Source organism: Apteryx rowi, unplaced genomic scaffold (genome assembly GCF_003343035.1).
Source record: "Apteryx rowi isolate R43461 unplaced genomic scaffold, aptRow1 scaffold_63, whole genome shotgun sequence".
NCBI lineage: Eukaryota > Metazoa > Chordata > Aves > Apterygiformes > Apterygidae > Apteryx > Apteryx rowi.
Genome location: NW_020450905.1, coordinates 4,891 through 23,469, shown reverse-complemented (window position 1 = coordinate 23,469; position 18,579 = coordinate 4,891).

Below are 18,579 nucleotides of genomic sequence, written 5' to 3'. Positions count from 1 at the left end.
GATTGTCCCTCTCAAAATAACGCCTTTGAATCTTACTCAGAACAGTAGTAAAAGGAAAAATCAGTACCTTGTGTAGAGAGGACATAAGAGCACAGGGATTTTATGACTAAAGGTCAGTGTGTTAAGTTTGTGTGACTACAGCATGAATTCTTAGTGCTCTTGATGACTCAGCTAAAGTCTGGATCCAGCTAAAGCACAGTTGTAGTCTGTCCTCAGTATCACTCCTTGATCAAACTAAGCAAGCAAAATACCCTATAGTATTTGAGTATGTCTTTGCTATAGTATCGTGTATTAGCTGTGATTTTAAAGTGTATTCCAATAATTTTTTTATTTTTTTTTTTGCCTGTGAGAAAGTTTTTAGTCCTCAGGGATGTATTTATATAATGGGAACATGTATTTTGTGTGCCTCAGTCAATTCTTGGGGTAAAGCTGACATCAGGGAACTGGGCATTGGCTGTGGTCTGGGATGCTTTAAAAAGGGGTGTGACCTGTTTCTAACATTTCCCTTCCAGAAGTGGTTCATATATGTAAACAAATCAAATACCACTAGGATTTCCCWAGAACAAAGGATCAGCAACACTGGTTGGTGCTGAGCTCCAACCTTGACCATTTCCCTCCCTKTACTGCCTCCTAAGTGTGATGGAGGCAGTGATCTTTGAGCATCATAAGCTCTACTAGAGGATGTTGCAAAAAGACAGTTTAAGCTTAGGGAATGCTTAATTAGGCTGGAGACCAGCCATTCCCAAGTGCCTTGAAATCAGCAAAGACATAGGGAAGCAGCAGTTACTTAAAAATCCTTTAAATCCAGCACTAAAAAAAGCTTGGCAACACTCTACCTTACTATATTTAATTCAGGAGAGYGTGGTAAGCTGAGGACTAACTAATCATTTCTGAAGGACAGACTTCCTGGATGGACTTYTCTTCTGTCTGATAGCATGAAATTTCCATGCATCTCTGCTAGTGACAAAGCTTTGTTTAGCAATACTGTGGAAAACAAACAGGTGCTGCTAGAGATAAGCAAAGAAAAGCTGCCATGCTAACTCATTTCCTCATGTATTGATCAATAATGCACTGTGGAAAGTAGAAGGAAGCCAGAGCTGTGATAAAAGACTAGAGCATTAAGAAATTCCTCTGTTGGTAGCATACATTCAAATCTGTGCTGGGCTGCTTTCTCACAGCTGAAGGTGGCTCTGCAAGAGAGTAATCACTATGAACCCTCCTGAACAGCAGTGCTACAAATGGCTAAAAGAATGGCATTTATCTAACACTGGAAGCAGCCAAACCTCATGGCATGCTTATTATGGGCAGGACATCAAATGCTGCTAATTCCTCCAGATTGTGAATCATCTCTGTTTTGCARAGTCTGGTGTATTCAGCATGTGTTTGTCTTTCCTTTGGCAAAAACGGTTGCTTGGTTTTGCTGTATTTTCGCTCACATCAATAGGGAGAAGGGAGAGCAGGAGGCTGCCAGTATAGCTTTGGTAGCAAAAAGAAGGGAATAATGAAGTGAGAGAGAGGTGACTGAAGAGGAGCAAGGCAAAGGAAATTGAAAGAGGCAAAGATCAGAGAGATGACAATTAAGGGAGTAGTAACAGTTCTGGGAAGGGAACTCTGTGCTAAAATTTGGATTTGTAACCTGGATTAAGTTTCCTTAGAACCTGGAGGTGCTGTTGGTTTCAACCTTTTCCTGACAAAGATGAAACTAAAAAGTAGAACACCAGAATAAGACCTACACTGCTTTGTCTCCTGGGAGTCTCCAAGGAGTCCTTCTCTTTTCTCATAACGTATGCCTGTGCCAGGATGGAAAGAAACAGGAAGATGAAGCTAGATAAATGAAATGTGCATCAGGGCTACTACTGGCCTCTCAAAAATGAGGCGAGAGCCCAGTGTTARGTGAGAGCCCTTTCCACCTTTGCCTTCTCCTTTTCATTTCATTCCTTATAGTTCCTGATTATAATTAAGAATACCTGTGACACTTCAAAAGTAACAGCAAGAAGCAACCCATAATTACCATGCTAATAAAATTGGCGAGTCTATCAAACTGCATAAGGAACAACCTACAGTTGGCTATGTCTGCATGGTGGAATAATCAGACTGAAGTGACAGCTGATATCCCTCCTATCACTGTTTCTTGCAACTGCTGTTTCCATAGCAAATATGCAGACTTGGTGTTCTACAACCACCTCCTTTTATCACTTTTCATGTAGAAATGTATTTCATGGAAAAATAGATTTATTTTTTCTCTCCCTGAGCAGCTCAGTCTGGAGTGAGAGTCCCAGTTTCTTAAAGGGACAAGGAGAGGCCAAATCACAGTTCTAAACAATCAGATAAGGTTGAGTTGAGTGACTAGAGCTTTGTAAAGGAATCTGAACTTAATGCTTTAAAAAAAAAAAAACATTCTCCAAATTTACTTTTTTTAAGCAGAGGGAACATTGTGCAAGATATGCAAAAARCAAGTCTTAATGGATGTGATCAGATAAAAATTTGCTGTAAAAAGCCTGTATGTGATTTCCTAAGGCTGTAGGAGTTCTGATCTTTGTTTTGTTTCTCTGCATTTAGCTCATCTGTGGGTCAATTTAGTTTTCTTCATTTTTACACACAGAATTGCTTTGTTTCAGTTTTTCAGCACTGAGGTCACAATATTGCAATTGGAAGCACACAGGTAAGTATTAAGGTCTTTTGTTATGTATTGGGATATGGCCTAGTGTCAAACACTGCTTGGGGCATTTGAAATGGCTTAGTGGAATAGAGGTCTAAAAGCAAAGATGGTGATACAGCTGTGGGCATTTCAATATACATAAATTTAAATTTATCCATAATTCTGTCTCCTTATTTTCACTGCTGTGCTTGAAGCTTGTCCAGGTTTGATTGTATAGATGACTAAAGCTTGTTACTGTTCATAGGGTAGGCAGACAAATTGCATAAGAATGAATGTGTCACACWCTAGCTTTTGTAATGAGCTTTGGTTTGATAATGAGGTTCCATTTCCCTAGGGAAAGCAGCTTGATTTGCCTGGTGTTTCCCAACTGGAATCTCTGTGGCTGGAAATATAATCGGTCAAGGTAAAGTAGTATCTTAATTTCATTCAGATGTGACTTGGGGGCAAGGTGGGTATCACAGAACTGAACCAGTTAGCTGCATGTTGCAGTGGGATCTGTAAGAGTAGTCCTCTAGAYTGGAGCAGACCTGTGGCAGAGAGATGTTTTGTCTGGCTAGATCTGAAAACAGGATTTTATACAAGTAGGTTTCATAGAAGAACTGAGGGTTCTGAATGCCAACATGAGAGATTAATATCCTTTGGAATGGCTGGCTGGAGCCAACTTCCGACACAGATTTTGATTTAGACTGCTCAGTTTCTTTTATAGAATTGATCATGTTGTTCTCCCTTCTCTACCTACAAAGGTACTTGGGGATCTATGTTCCTTAAAGATTCAGTGTTTGAAGGTAGGGCAAATCACATCCAGATATGTCCAGTGAGATCTTATTTTAATTTTCCACAGTCAAAAAAAAGGTGTATGGCCATAGGGAAAGCCTAAAGTCACAGATTTATTTTGTCAGAAAATAATGCCAAACAAGCTGAAACTGACTTCATTGCAGCCTGTGGCCTTTGACAGAAGGGTTTCAAGAATACCCTTTGAAGCCTCTGAACTTGCAGACCTCAYGTTCTGTCACTACGTGGATTGCTAGGAGTACATAGGGTTGTGCTCTGTTTACCCAGAAACCTTGATAATGTGTGAAGCTTGTGCACAGTCTCAGTCTTCTGCTCTTGCAGGGAGAAGGATGTAATTCCAAACCCTGGGAGTGAACCTTCTGCTGTTTGGAGTAGCTTTTCCAAACACATGGAAAATAGAGCTATAAGACTTTTCTCTGGCCCATGCCATTAATTCTGYTCCTAGAATATTAGTTAGTGGTCTTGACATGTGCTGGGAGAAAAAACATAGGAGGGCAAAAGGAACCTCTGTGTGTAATCCCAATTCGAACAATTGTAGATTTGTTGTAGTGAGTAATTTTTTTCTTGGAATGAAAAAGCAAAGGAGGGTTGACTAATGCACTGTGCAGTGGTTGCTGCAGCTGGGAGTTTAGAATTGGACTGGAGCCTGAAGGAGCCTAATTTAGAAAATAATGAGCTCTCAGAGTGAGCACTATATCTAAATATATGTAGCTCGTGTACTAGCCATGACACAACTGAAGTGCCACATGAGTGTTTGGGTTTGAAAGGTGTCTCTCCCCTAGCTGTATCAATAAGAGGAAAACTGGAGGTTAATAGAGGGTCAAAGGAGGCAACAGCAAACAGCAATGGCCACCAGCAACTGATTTCAAATGGATGGACTAGAAAACCTTGTATCAGGGCTATAAACATGATCTCTTACTTCCCACCATGGCTTCTCTGTTTTGTTCACACATCAGAATGAATTCCAGTAGCATGCCAATAAATCTACAAAATAGGTTTATTTATATTTTAAAAAGGTAAAAATCATAATAAAGACTTATTTCATCAAAATGTTTGGGTCTTCTTTTTCTTAAAAAATTCCCAAATTAATTAAAATGTTTCTTTTTTTAATCTCCCTGACCTTTGCTAATGGTGAAAAGATGAAATAGGAAGAAAAGGAAGAAAAACAAATTGAATAACTGCGAAAAATCTTTCGACCCCCTCCCCCACTAAACAAACAAACAGACAAAATCCCCCCCCCCCCAGTGAATGTAAAATTGCTCTACCTAGTAAGCCAAGAATTTAAGTTTCAAAGCTTCTTGTGAAACCCTTTTCCTCTCTTCTATCAGCTCTGCTACAGAGGTAGATTGGAGACAAACTGAACCTGATATGTTTTATCATGCGTAGCTGCAAGGTCATACCTGCTACCAACTCTTTTAGCACTTGAGTAATACAAGACCTCAGAATGGCACCTAACACAGTGTTCCTAGAGGAGGTACAGCAACAGGGGCAGAGAAGCGCCTGTCTGATCTATCTTCCAGGAATGCCCTTAAATGATTACAAAAAGATCAGGCAGCCTCCTGGATCCTTCCAGGAAGACAGTGAGATTTGTTCAAGCCTGTTACATCACATTCAGACAATGAAAAAGAAAAGGGAAAGATGTTTTCCAAGCATTGAGCAACTGCATTACTCAAACTTGGTGCAGGTATAGCAAAGGGGCTTTGGAAACACAGACTATTGGAGTGCCCAAGGTGAAGCAATTTTGGGATGGATCACAGGAAGAATTGGAAATGAGAAAGGCCTCCCTTTCTCTTCCAGACTTAATCCATTTCCATCTTCCAGCTTAATCCATTTCCCTTTCCAGAGGGAACAGGGAGCCTCTCTTACAGACAACTCTGGGGTTTCATTGGAAGTCATATTCTTGAGCCATAAGCACCAGGATCTCTCAGACTCAGAAAAAACAAAGCAGCCACTAATTTGACCAGTTGCCTTTTGGCCTGGGAGGAGGATGCCTTGKGGCTTCACATACTGTATCACAGCAAATATCATGTGTGAGGAAGGCCCTGTAACTTTTCTACATGATCTTAAGCTCTTCCCATCTAATTTTAATAGAGAGATGTATCCTRTTCTTTCAAAATCTGCAGAATTTCTTTCTCCAGTTGATCCTACTGCATGTGCAAGTATCTCTTTGCTCCTGGGCAATGCCAGAGTTCTGAGCTTTTTGGGGACTGGTTATTTCTATCTCCCATAGCTCTTTTTCCTATTCAGAGGAAGGAGGTTGGGGGGTGGACTAGATGTTTCACTTCCCTCTGTGTACCAAAAAGCATTCCTCAAAGAGGGTTGGAGCTGTCTGAGATATTTTCTCTGTGCTCAGTGGTGCACATAGTTGTAGCCCAGTAAACATGGTGTTGCCATTGCTTGCAACTGGCTATAGGCCTTTCAGCTAACATGGGCCTCGGGACTTGTCAGATTTTGGACTTGTCTTGGCCTCCCTAAAGCTTTCTTTTGGCTTGTTTGGTTGTAACAGCAATTATATAACAACCAGGTAACTACTTACTGACCTCGTTTTAGTTTTTGCTTAGCTTTGTACGACTGTGTGATATAACACCTATTGTTATCTGTAACTAACCCACAGCAATAGCAAGCAGTTATTATGTGCAGAATGAATTATCTACAACCTTCAAATAAAAGACAAAGCACAAAAGAGCACAGGCATGGGAAGAGAGCAGGGGCTTTGAAAGCACAGGATGATATCAGAGGCCAGAGGGCTAAGAACAAGTCARGAACGGTCAATTAGTGGTCATGAAAAGAAAGCAGCCTTGGGAACTGGCTAAAAACAGTTCTACTGGTAAAGGAAGAGAACAAAATCAGTATGTAACATATGTGAAACACAAACACAATTGTAACATGGTATCAAAGACCAAGGAAGAAAGAGCAGGGTGTAGACCCTCTTGGCAAACACTAAATTGACTCCAGCCAGATCCTAGAGTGAGAAGGAAGAATCAACATCAACATCATACCTCCCCAATCATGCTGTAATGCCCTGTCCACCAGCCTGAACCATCAGCCTTCAGACCCAGAGGGGCAGTGCAAGGACCAGAGAAAGAGGTAGGTATGAGGAAGTTTGTGTATGTATCATTTTAACTGTATACAATTTGAATTGTGTAAGCATCATTGTAACCGGGCTAAAAATAATTCTTTGACTGCTTAGAATTTATTTAGACTAAAAAMAAGTTCTCCGCTTTGCACATAAGGTGCGTTCCCCTTTTTGCTCATGAAAACATTTTGAGTATAACAAACTGATGGAGAATTCAGGCAATCTAGTCTGTAACTTGGATGCAACGAATTTGTAACATAGTGCAGAGCAGAGCCTGTACCCAGAATAGCAGACTGGAAATAGCAGAGAAAAAAATCAGTGTTTGTTCCAGTCCAGCACAGGCCTTGCCCATAACTGCGGCCTTTCAAGGGTGTGTCCAGCTCCTGGAAGGGGGTGTTCAGTAGACCCTTTCCTTGTAAAAGGACTCGCTGTTAATGACATGCATTGACAATGAAAATTCAGACAAAATGTAACAGAACAGAACATGCTGCACTGTGCCTGGCTTCCTGGGAAGCTCTAGGGTTCTATAAAATGTGTGGTCTGCTGGGAAATACAGGCTTGACAAATTAAGAGCCACAGTAAAATGAAACGATGATGACTTATTATTGGCTTTTCAATCTGCTTGAACCGAGCAGCACATTTTACAGTCATATGGTAGGCAGGGGCCTAAGATATTTGCTTACAATTGTGCATGAGCTATGCTCACCCCTTGCAATAACAAAATTTTCCCTATGAGCCCAGTTCCAATTTCTATATGTTCTGCCTCACTGTGGGTTTGCCGTTGCCAGCTACATTTGCACAGTTTCAATCAGTCCTAACAGTGATAAATTTGTGAGACAGAGGAGCATAAATAGACGGCTGTACTTTGGGATGGTTGCTGTTGCTGTGCAACAAAACATACATGTCTAAAGCAGCAGGCTATAGCCTTCCTACAGCCATGCAGGTAGTCATTGTAGGGTACACAAGAGAGTATAGGAACACCTGACTGAAGGGACCACCTGCATTATCACGTTGACTCACCCACAGTGGCAGGCATGTAACAAATTTATCTGTGTATACTGCCTGTGGCATGCCCAAGCATTTGATCTCACTGTTGCCCGCATGAGGTGTGGGGTAGCAGTACAACATAGTTTCCCTAGTCTGAGTGGCTGGATCTCCTTCCTAGGGCCACCAGCAAACTACAGGGAAAAGCATATCCTTGCTGTGAAGGAGAGGTCAGGAGGTGGGTAAGGACCCCTAATTCGACCAGGTTACATTTCACCAGTATTCCTCCTTTTGTATTGTGAACTGTATGTTAGTAGAAGAGGAATCAGCTCTCTCTTTACCCAAACAGAAGTAAGGGGAGCCTCAGAAGTAGGAGCCACTCCATTTTAGTAGCACATTTGCACGGGGTTTTTGAACTTTGACCTGCTTTTCCTTTCCTAATAGGTAGAACACCATTAAAGCACRAGGGTGTTCTAGTAGGACTGGTGGAGAACAGAGGTACTGTAGATATGGACATGAGGGAAGCATTCATTAAATATATTAAATATATTTTATATTACATAAATTACAGTGATTGACAGACTTACATTACCACTATTTTCATCACCCATTCAATTTCACCAACCAGAAAATCTGTCCAAAATTGTTTATGTTTCCAGTATGTCCAGATTGTGGCTGCTCCCTCTAACTCTAGTTTGCTCAAGCTGGCTCACGGCCAGTCTCCTATATGCACAATAAATGGGACATTTGGCTCAGGGCAGCAATTATGTTAGTGATATAATATGCCTGACTCAAATTGTAAATTCACTGTAAAGAAAGCCCCACACTTCCCTTAACATGTAAGCTCTTCTTTTGTTTTCAGTCTCCTTATAAAAGGGACACCTTTTCATTACATTCACAGATTTTTTCCTCACAAAATTATCAAGTATATACACTATATCATTACATTAAGATGTCCTAAGTTCAAGGTCCATACCTTCCCACTTGAATTTCAGTTGCCTTCAGCGGCATCAAGACTAGCTATGAAGCTGGATACGGTTTGAAACATACATAAAAGGGTGATGATAAAAATCAAACTTTAGAAAAGTGTTTCTTATGATTGGTTAGTTGCTCTTGAGCTCTTTTCTCCCTACTKTGATTAGATCTGTCAGAAACAGCAACCTCTGACACTCATCATGAAGATAAAGTGTGTTCTGCATGTGATTTTTAGACAGTAAAAGTAGTTAGTTGGAGAAATCATTTGCGGAGAAAGTGAGCAATCTTCAGCTGAGCCCCTCTATTTAGGAAGGTGCTGCGGGCACCAATGGCCTTCCTCATCCMGAGCAGCCCTACCGGGCTCACACCAGGCACTGGCTGCCTGGGGGCGCCAGAGCCCCTTTCAGCTCAGGCTGGGGCCAGGCCTTGCGTGAGCCRTGCCACAGGCTGCGCCCAGTCCCGGCTCTGGCAGGCTGACCCAAGCCTGCCTCGTCCCCTCACCTTGCTCAGGTGGTCACCAGGCTGGGGGGAGCCAGGCTGCCAACAGCCCTGTCCTGCCAGCAAGGTCCCTGCCCTGTCTGTGCTAGGACYGCTCTGGGCCCTGGCTCAGCCCTGCCGTGTGGGGCAGCCCCACACCTGCTGCTCCCTCACAGTGAGGACTGCGCTTAAATAGGGCTCCTGGGCCCCTGCACAGAGGGCATGGGGTGATGGCCCCAGATGACATGGCTAAGGGCAGTTAAGGCTATTGGTACCCTTAGGGCCCTGACACTATTTTCATCAGCCATGTAAACATTCATGCAGACTCTTTATGCTAGCCTGAGATTCCAAATGTTTGATCATTTAAATAACACACCCTTCAACTGATCAGAAAGCGCTTGATTCCAGAGAAGCATCTGTGCCATGTGCATCCTTGTAAATCTGGAGATATTACAGAGCTCAAACACTGAACAAAAATCCCACACTGAAGATGGTGAATGGCCTGAGCATACACAAGGAAAATTACATGTTATAGCATGGAGCATTGAACCAAATGCAAATTGCGCTGTCTATCTAAACTGTAATGCAGGGTTCCACACTTTTTTTCATCTGCTTTTGTGTTTACAGGTTTTAGACAGACAGGCTGTTAATGACAGAGGCAAGAAACAGAGCCAGGGCTTCTTGAGAGAACAGGGCTCCTTGAGAGAGAAAGGCATTTAGTACTCATACTAGAAACAACAAAATAACATTACGTAACAGAACAAGAGAATCCTGTTGCAGTATTCCTTTGTAATTGAAAGGACAGAGATATTCCTTGCAATAAATCCCTGTCGGTGTAAGTCCACAAAGACAAGTTTAGAGTAGTTGAGAATCTGGCGATCAAGTGTGTTTTTCTCAACAATGTGTCTGCATCAGCATGTGYAAAGACCTGCATCTGTTGGAGAGAGCAAGCTCAGTCTGGGAGGCTGTATAGCTGAACTGACGGAGAGCTCAGCCCTGCTCCGAGGCTCAGTGTGACGTACAGCTTCCAGATCTAAGCAAGCATGCATACAAACAAATGGCCCGCTCTATCCAAAGGTATTCTACATTTGCAGGCTTAGCTAGGGGAAAACTGAGCTTGCCTGTGTTGATAGAGCCTATATGAGACTGTCAGTGAATCTCATTTACACCAGATTAGGTCAAGACTTCAGCTTGCTTGCTCCCGCACATTACTTTCTCCAGCTTTTGCCTTATTTATGGTAGAATCATCTTTCATTCTAGTTTGCAACCTTCTAGGCTTCCTTCCCAACATGTGAACTGCAATTAACATTAGGACCTTGACTCTACATCTGCTTCCCAGGGTTCAAGTTCTAAGCTGCTGTGCTGTGTCACTGCATCTCCTATCTTTCTGTTACACTTTGTCAGTACAATCTTCCTTCTCTCTTTTTAAAGCAAGTACAAGACTCCCATAGTGGCACATGAAGAATATGTCATTATATTTCTAACTGTGGTAGTAAAATTGATTCAATAACTTGAGCAGACTCATCAACTTTTTTTCCAATGGGTTAACACTTCTCTGTATTAGACCTTTTGCTATCCTCTTTCCAATTTTTAGATACTGAACTCTCTAGTCAGGCATAATGCATCAAGTTCAATGAGAATTTGGCCTAGATGAGAATTTCTACTGGTGCCAYCTTCTGTTGCCTTAACAACCAGTACGTATACCTTAGAAGTAACATTTTCTTTTGAAGTGCCTCCCTGTTCCACAATCATTTCCATTCTGAATATTCACTGAAAAATGATACTGGAAATCAAATATTACATGAACAATTACATGTGCCTGTTTTCCAACAGGAATTCAAAATGTCAGATATCAAGCAGTTTTCCTCCAAGTTGTTTATTTGAATTTATCCAGGTCAAAAGAGAAAACCTCTCATTTAAGCAATTCTACATCAAACATCAGATCACAAAACAGAAGAAATCAATGGGAGCTTTTCTCCGACAAGGTTTGTACCAGGATAGACAAGTGTGTTTCAAAACCAATTTCCTTGAGTAGCAATCAGTAATCAAAGCAGAATTAATTACTGATCCTAACTCCTTCATAAGAAAGAAGTTCTGCCACATTCTACATTAATAGTGCGAAGCATGGAAGCTTTTGGTGGATGACTGCAGAGAGTAGATATTAATGATGATTTTTTTAAACAGGGATTTTTCTTTTTTTTTTTTAATGCTATACTCAAAATTCAGTCTAAACTATACAATTCTCAACAATTATACATGCAAAAGTGCCACCAAATATATAATAGCCTGTAAAGGATAGTTCATCCTATCCTGCAATATGACAAGGGTTAAAAAATGTTACATTCCAAGAAGTTTTGTCTGGTAATCTACCTATGCGAGACAACCAGTAGTTAAGACTCCTCTATCCAACAGTGCACAYCAGCATGTTCTTAAATTTAAAATACACACAGGAGCAACTCAGATTTCACATATGATTAATGCCCAATTCATTGACTTAAGTCTTGACATAAGTGACCATTTTCTATTTTCTATAGATAGATATCTCTAGGACTCCTAAGCTGTTCTTTCTTTAAACCCCATCATGAATACATTTTGAGAATATAACTATCTCATATTACTCTTGTGAGTTTTTTCATTTTCAGTATGGTGTGCAACTTTTCAATGCTATTAATCCTTTTCTGACAAATCAAAAACCCATAAGTCATTACAGTAAAATGTCTTGCAATTCCATTACATTTTAAAATTCTGGGTCAAACTTGTTAAGGCCTCGATCCAAGAAAGGACTTAATCCTTCATGAGGCACATGCTTAAATTACGCTCCATCAAACCATAGAATAATGGATTTATAATCTATTCTAAATGTGTCAGCAAGGTTTAAAGTGGAGGAAAAAAATTCCCCAAAACCAAAACACTTACTGTTTTATTTGTCCTGAAATAGTTGTTATTCCATTTGATTTTATCATCAGCATAAATTACTCTCCTTAAAATCCCAAGGAAATTTTACTTGGGAAGTGCTTAGTGACAGCTAGGTGCTGCTGGAAAACCCTTGGCTAAATTTACAATGCTTATTATAAAAACAGATGATTGCATTTGCAGTTCTTGCCCTCATTAGCTATTCTGTTGAAGGCAGGCAAGTGGGAAAGACAGCCAGTAAGGYTTCTTGCTTTGCCCTCTCTCCACTTCCCTTTATCTTGTTAAGTTTTGGATTTGCTAATGGGCTGGAATTTCTAGTCTCATCTCCAGGGTTGATCAAACTCATCTCAATTATCACACCAAAGGAGACAAAATTGAGAAACAGGGTGACGCAGTTCTAGCTCTTCCATGTCTGTTTCCCAGCCTATCACATCCTGCTCTGTCCCCAGTTCATCTCTATCCTGACTTCTTTTTTCTCCCCTTTCTCAGCATTTCATCAGGTCTACACTAGCGTGACAGTAGATTCAGACTTTGTCTTCTATTTCATTTCAYAAATTTTTACTAGGATTACATTTGGTTCAGGAACTGTACTTAAAGATTACACAGTTCAAGTATGCACCTCTACCCATTGCTGCTTATTCAGCAGAACTCCTTTCATTTTTTTTGAGCATCTTGCAGTAAGTGATCAGACTAAAAAAATGAAATAAACCTCAATCTCCTTCTTATTTGCTGAATATAATAACTGAAATTACACTAGGATCAACAGACTTCCTACAACATCACTGAAAGATTCAGTTTTACAGGTTTCGGATTAATTGGTATGTGTTTTATGCAATATCTGAAGCTATCAATACCAATTATCTTTAAAACTAACCCAACTTTCCTCTCTTAATAGTGATAACCTGGAGTAAGACATAGAAGAACAGGTTGTGTTGTTGTATAACTGAAATACAACAGTTGCATTTTCTGAAAATACTGCAAATTCCACAATAAACATGTACCRAATTTATCACACAATATCAGGACATTATCTTATACAATCCCAATTCCAGATTTTTAACAACAAAATAGACCACAAAGGGACATGCTATAACTAAAATAAAATGAATCTTTGCTCAATTCCATGGCTGTGCACATTTGTAAAACTCAGAAGAAAACAGAAGCAAGCTGTACAAAATGCATTGATGGATCCATTGTTTCCTTTCTAGGGAATTGTGTTCAAAATTGGGTTAGGCCATACGATAATATATTTTTTCTTTTATTCACAACTGTATTAGATGAGATTTGCATCAGTGAATCTACATGACTGTTTTAGATTGGATTAGGGAGTACTTTTGAAGCAAACCTCCTACTCAGCCTGAGTTAGTGGTTTGCATCACAGAGCAGTCTCAGAGCATGAAGACTTTTCCTTTTGAATGAAACTAAACTGAAAGACATGTTCATTCCGCCCACGAGTATTCTGTCCATGGAACCAAATTAGAGCTAGTCTAGAACACCTTTGTTCTCTCCAAAATACCTGTGTTGCAGACACTGCACCCTTAGCACTGATTGCTTCTCTCTACAGATCCTTTCCTACTATACCACACTACTTGCTAGTGTAGACAACCCAAGAAGAGCAGATCAGGAAGATCTTCTAGAAGGAGGAGGGAGATTGCAGCCTCTCTTGTGGAGCTACCAACTGTGCTCAGGCAGAGAAGACGCTAAAGATGACAGGGTCATGCAGCACCACCTGGAGCTGGGAGCCAGCAGCTCATGCAGAGACAGTATTGAAGGTGACAGCCACCCAGGCCTCAGGTGGGGCTGAAAGAACTTCCTAAGGACCAGAGGGAAATGTGTGGGGTTTACTGCAACTCAGAAAGACACTGAGTTACTTTGAAAGCAAGTCTGGAGGCAAGAGTTGCTGCTAGGAGATGGTGATGAGGGAGAAAGTTGGGTGTAAACTATTTTCTGCTCTCTTCCCTAATTAGTTGGGCTTCACTAGCAAGTTGTTTTTGTTCTAGCTTTTATTCAAATTATAATTGGCTTCTTGAATCTTTTTGTCTTCTTTAGGGAGTTTCTATAGGGAAAAGGACTAGGCAGATCCACCTCAAAGCTTTGGCTGACTTAGGGTCTCATAACAGGCCATGTGTAAAGTTAGCTCTGTGGTCCCTGCAAGGAATCAGTCTCCCATGATGCTGAACTAACAGGGAGCCCCAATCAGAGTGGTTCAGTGAAATGGGAGATCGCTGAAGTCAAATACAGGCAAAGACAGTTTGGGCAACTGTATCCTAGATGTACCAAAATTACAAAGTTAGATCATCATGTTTGTTGAGAAAGTCCTGAACGGGAGCAATATAGCTGACTGAGAATAATGAAGTCTCAAAGTCTCATTTTCTTATTGACGTTATTAGTACCTTACTGCACCCCCACAGAGTGAGTGATAATATTATCCAGGATGGACAAATGTAGCAGTAACTGAAACACAATCTTTTAAAATCACTAAACAGAAATATAATACCCATCATTCCTTTGAGGTGTTCAGCACTCTGATTTTAAGCAGAGTCAAATTTTATTCAGTTTCCTAAATGAGATTAAGAGTATGTCATCAGATACATTTCAAATTGAAACACAAGCTTGCTCATGATGGGGAATGCTTTCCTTCAGCAGAGAGTTCAGGCTAGTCATGGAATAAAAAAAGCTGTATTTGGCTCGTGAATAACATGAGGAAATTCTTTACTTTAAGGTTCTGTTTTATGCCCTTTTCAAGTATTTCAGAAGGAGTTTAATATTTGAAGGGAGTTAGGCATAAATACCTAGTCATATAGATGGTTATGAGGATACTAGTAGAAGATAGTACACAGTTGCAAGCAATTTACTGCTTTGTTAGACATTAACAGTAAATAACAATTACTAACAATCAATTCACACATTGAAAACACATTAGCCCTTTAAAATAGTGTATATACAAAAGCTTAGCATAGAGCATAGCCAAAATATGTGAACAGCGTTACTTACAAGAGGGCCAGGATCAATGCTGCAGTTAGTGTCTGCTGTCCCTAACGAGGACAGTATTGTGCCTGACAGTATGGAAAGGAAGAAGATACTGAATGGGTTTCTGGATGGCATATTAAAGTACACATCAAGTTCAATGCATCTTGCCACAGACATTTTTGTGCAACTGCATAACCAGGAATCTTGTAATTATATGCTGAATCAGATCAGTCTTTCAGAACAGCTTGCAACGACGGCAACAGAGACAGCACCTTGTGGAGTGTTAGCCACAGGTTGAACATGTGTGGACCTTCACTGCCAACAGCTGAGGAGATTGCTGTAGAAGCTTAAGAGAAACAAGTCACTTCATATTCCAAGTTCACTGAGGGAAGGAAAAAGCTACAGTGATGCTAAATTCTCATTTCACAGGGCAGTTGGTACCTAGGCAGGTAATGAGCTGTGACTATTGGTCTGCCTTTTTCACTCTCACTGCCCTTCTCATATCCTTCATCTGTGCTTTATTTGCCTGTTTGTATCTTGTCATGAAACCAAGCAAATAAGTTCTTTTCAGCATAGAATTTTGTTTGTTAATGTTGTAAAGTATCAAGCACAATGGGGAATTTAGCAAGCGCTTGTGAGTGCTATGAGCAAGAAGTGAATACAAAAGTATATTGATAGGAAGACAAATTTAACTTTGAAAAGATTTTGAATATCATGAAATAAGGACCATCAGGAGCAGATGAACTCCCGAGAGACACTGATTCTGCACAGATTCTGTAGAATCATGGTTTTGTATCTGTATTTCGAAGTACAGAAGAAACCTGTATTTGGCCTAGGGAGAAATGCAGATGCCCAACGTGAAAGCTGAACAGTCTTTGAATAGAATGTTTTCTGGAAATATTGAGGAACTGATTATTTGTTTTAAAAAAGGAGATTCAGCTGTTTCAGGCAAGATCAGCTGTATTTCTTGCACAGCGTACATGGCAGGGAGTGACTACTGATGGGTCTGAGTCACAAGGATGGGTACTGAATGTAACATCACGACAGTGCAAAGTGAATCACACTTGAGACCTACTTTTTATTTACAGTTCCTGTGTCTGCGATAGCCTGAACAAAATCCAGGGATCTGAAAAACTTCAAACATTTAGAAAGCCCTGCTACAGATTTGGGATTTGTGTTTGTTATTTTAGAGAAAAAGTTCACACTGCATAGTCCTGGCAGTGACTGATTTCTATGATTGTTACTCCTTTTTTTCCTAAAATCCACAAACAAGTGAATAATTGGCTTCATAGCAAGTCAGGGAAGAATGTTTAGGTTTAAATCTGTATCAGCTCCTAACCTGGGTTGATTAAAAACAATCACAGTACTTTTGGCAGTTAGTAATGAAATCTAGAAGGAAAGGTGAAACTTGCATAAGTAGATTTCTCCAGAGGTGTGCGCCATACACAATATGAAATTTGGTTTGCTCTGAGTGAGATCTGAATCTGAAATTTACTAATATTTGTAAATAGTAATGCAAGTTATATGACATTTGGTTTACAAAATAAATGAAATAAGAACAGTAAAGCTGTCTTGCAATTTTATTACTATAATCTGTCTTATGGAGAGATCATGAAAGCATGTCTAAAATTCCTAGACTTAATTATCTAAGTGAAAATGCCTATATAAATAACTAACTCAGTGGTCCTGTGTTTTTGGGACAGCTGAATTTGGGCTGGTCCTGGCAGTGACTCCACTAATCTGGACACTTTTTTAGATACTTTCGATGACTGACTTCACTCACCCAAGCATTAAAATGTGAGTATCTCTGCCTGACAATGAGTCACCTAATTTGAGCTACTGATGTTACAAGTGGTCTGGGAAGCAAGCAACTCTACAGCCAGGTCTTCTGAACTTTTATCCTAGTAGAGATACAACATGATTACTGTAACTAACTTTCCTGGCTTGATGCATTTAAAACGATCTGATCATCTGACAGCTTGTATGTTAGGCTTTGGCGAATACAGCCTCTTCTCCGGCTTTGACAAATACTGCCTTTTCCCACTCATATCCCATTAATAAGCTGCAGTAGAAATCATTTTCCCAGCACATTGCTTCCACCACGTCACCTCTTTTTGCATATCCTCACTGTCCTTTCTTTTTTCCTAGACAGCACACCTTAAAGCTCTGTCGCCTGTCCTTACCAAACCTACTACCTCCTGTTTGCTGCCAGGATTTCACTTCCTGTCTCTATTCTGCCAGATGCCCATGCTGTCTAATGCTTGTTTGAAAATGTTTCATGCCTTCTCCCCCATCAATCTAAGYGCAGAAAAGGTGATTCCCTGGAAAACCCTGCTTAGTTAGCCCACTGACACCTTGCAAATCCTTTCTGGACATACCCCTTAGTAAGATGCCCAGAAAAATTTCATTTGAGTCTGACTGTTGTCTTTCACAGTGACCACTACTACCTTGTTGCTGCTTTGTGTCCCTGCGTTCTTGATGGCTTTGTCCTCCTTTTGTCCCTTACTTAAGTGATCTTTTGAGTCCTTTTTTCCTTCCTCCTGGGCTTCACTGTAAATGTGAGTGCTTCAGACAAACTGCTCSTGAATTGAAACAAATCACAGAGCCTCACAGTAACTAAATGTTAATGACTTAGGTTTTTTTCAAGATCCAAGCTTAAGGCTGTACCTATAATGGCAAATTAAATTAAACAAACAGGTACATTTATTTTGTGCATGAATATGCGGAAAAATAATCTTTTTTCTATTGATTGTCTCCAGTGCCCAAGCCTAACTCTATATCCTCTTGAGAAGAACTCTGAAACTATTCCCTGCAGACAGTGTGCCCTGTTCAGTGGTGCATATAGGTAAATGTTTATACTCCACATGTGCCTTGAAAATTAAAAATTTTAAATCAAGACAGATATATATCTAGATATTTTGTTGCAATAAAAAATAGGCAAGGAGGTACAGGACTGTGAACTGGAGACTGCACCAAGACTGGAAGACTTGAGCAATACTGATAAGTGATTCTGTGTAATAAAAAATGGAACCAGAGAAAATGGGGCTGATAATGTTCTTAAACAGATATTTTCCTTTATGTTCCTGTTATTTTCACTTCCCCCAGAGTAAATCTCTGGATTAACATCAAAATGAATGGGAGTTGAACTGGCCCTGTAGTTACAATTATAAAAAAAAAAAGTGCTGGCAACTGATGACCGTGTCATCAGTTTTGGTCACTGTAGCAGCACCTGCAAACAGTATCTAAGAGATCTAGTGGGCTGGGAAACCAGCACTTTGGAATCAGAGAAACATGAAGAGAATGATGTGTTGCCTTTGTTAAAGAAGACTTTAGGTTTTATTAATGGGTTAATACAGCAAAACATAATAAAGTCCCTACATATTCCTTCTCTATGTGTTTGTATAATTTTTCCAAAACTCAGTGTTCAACAAATGAATCTCCTTTTTGCATGGCAAATGCTGGTGAACATCAGATACACAGAACTTTTGCTTATTAAATGTATCAGATAAGAGTGTTTGAAGCAATAAAGCAAACTTCAGCAGAGTAATGATCCATAATGGCACATCAGCAATCATATTTCATGTTCACAAGCAATATGAAAAACAGGAATTTCTGTGTGAAGATGCAGTCAAGTGCTTGGATTGCTCATGCTTATCACTTCCAGATTATTAATACCTGGAAAATATCTGTAGGGACAAAACCGCAGTCTAGTTGAAAACTGCTACATTTCTTG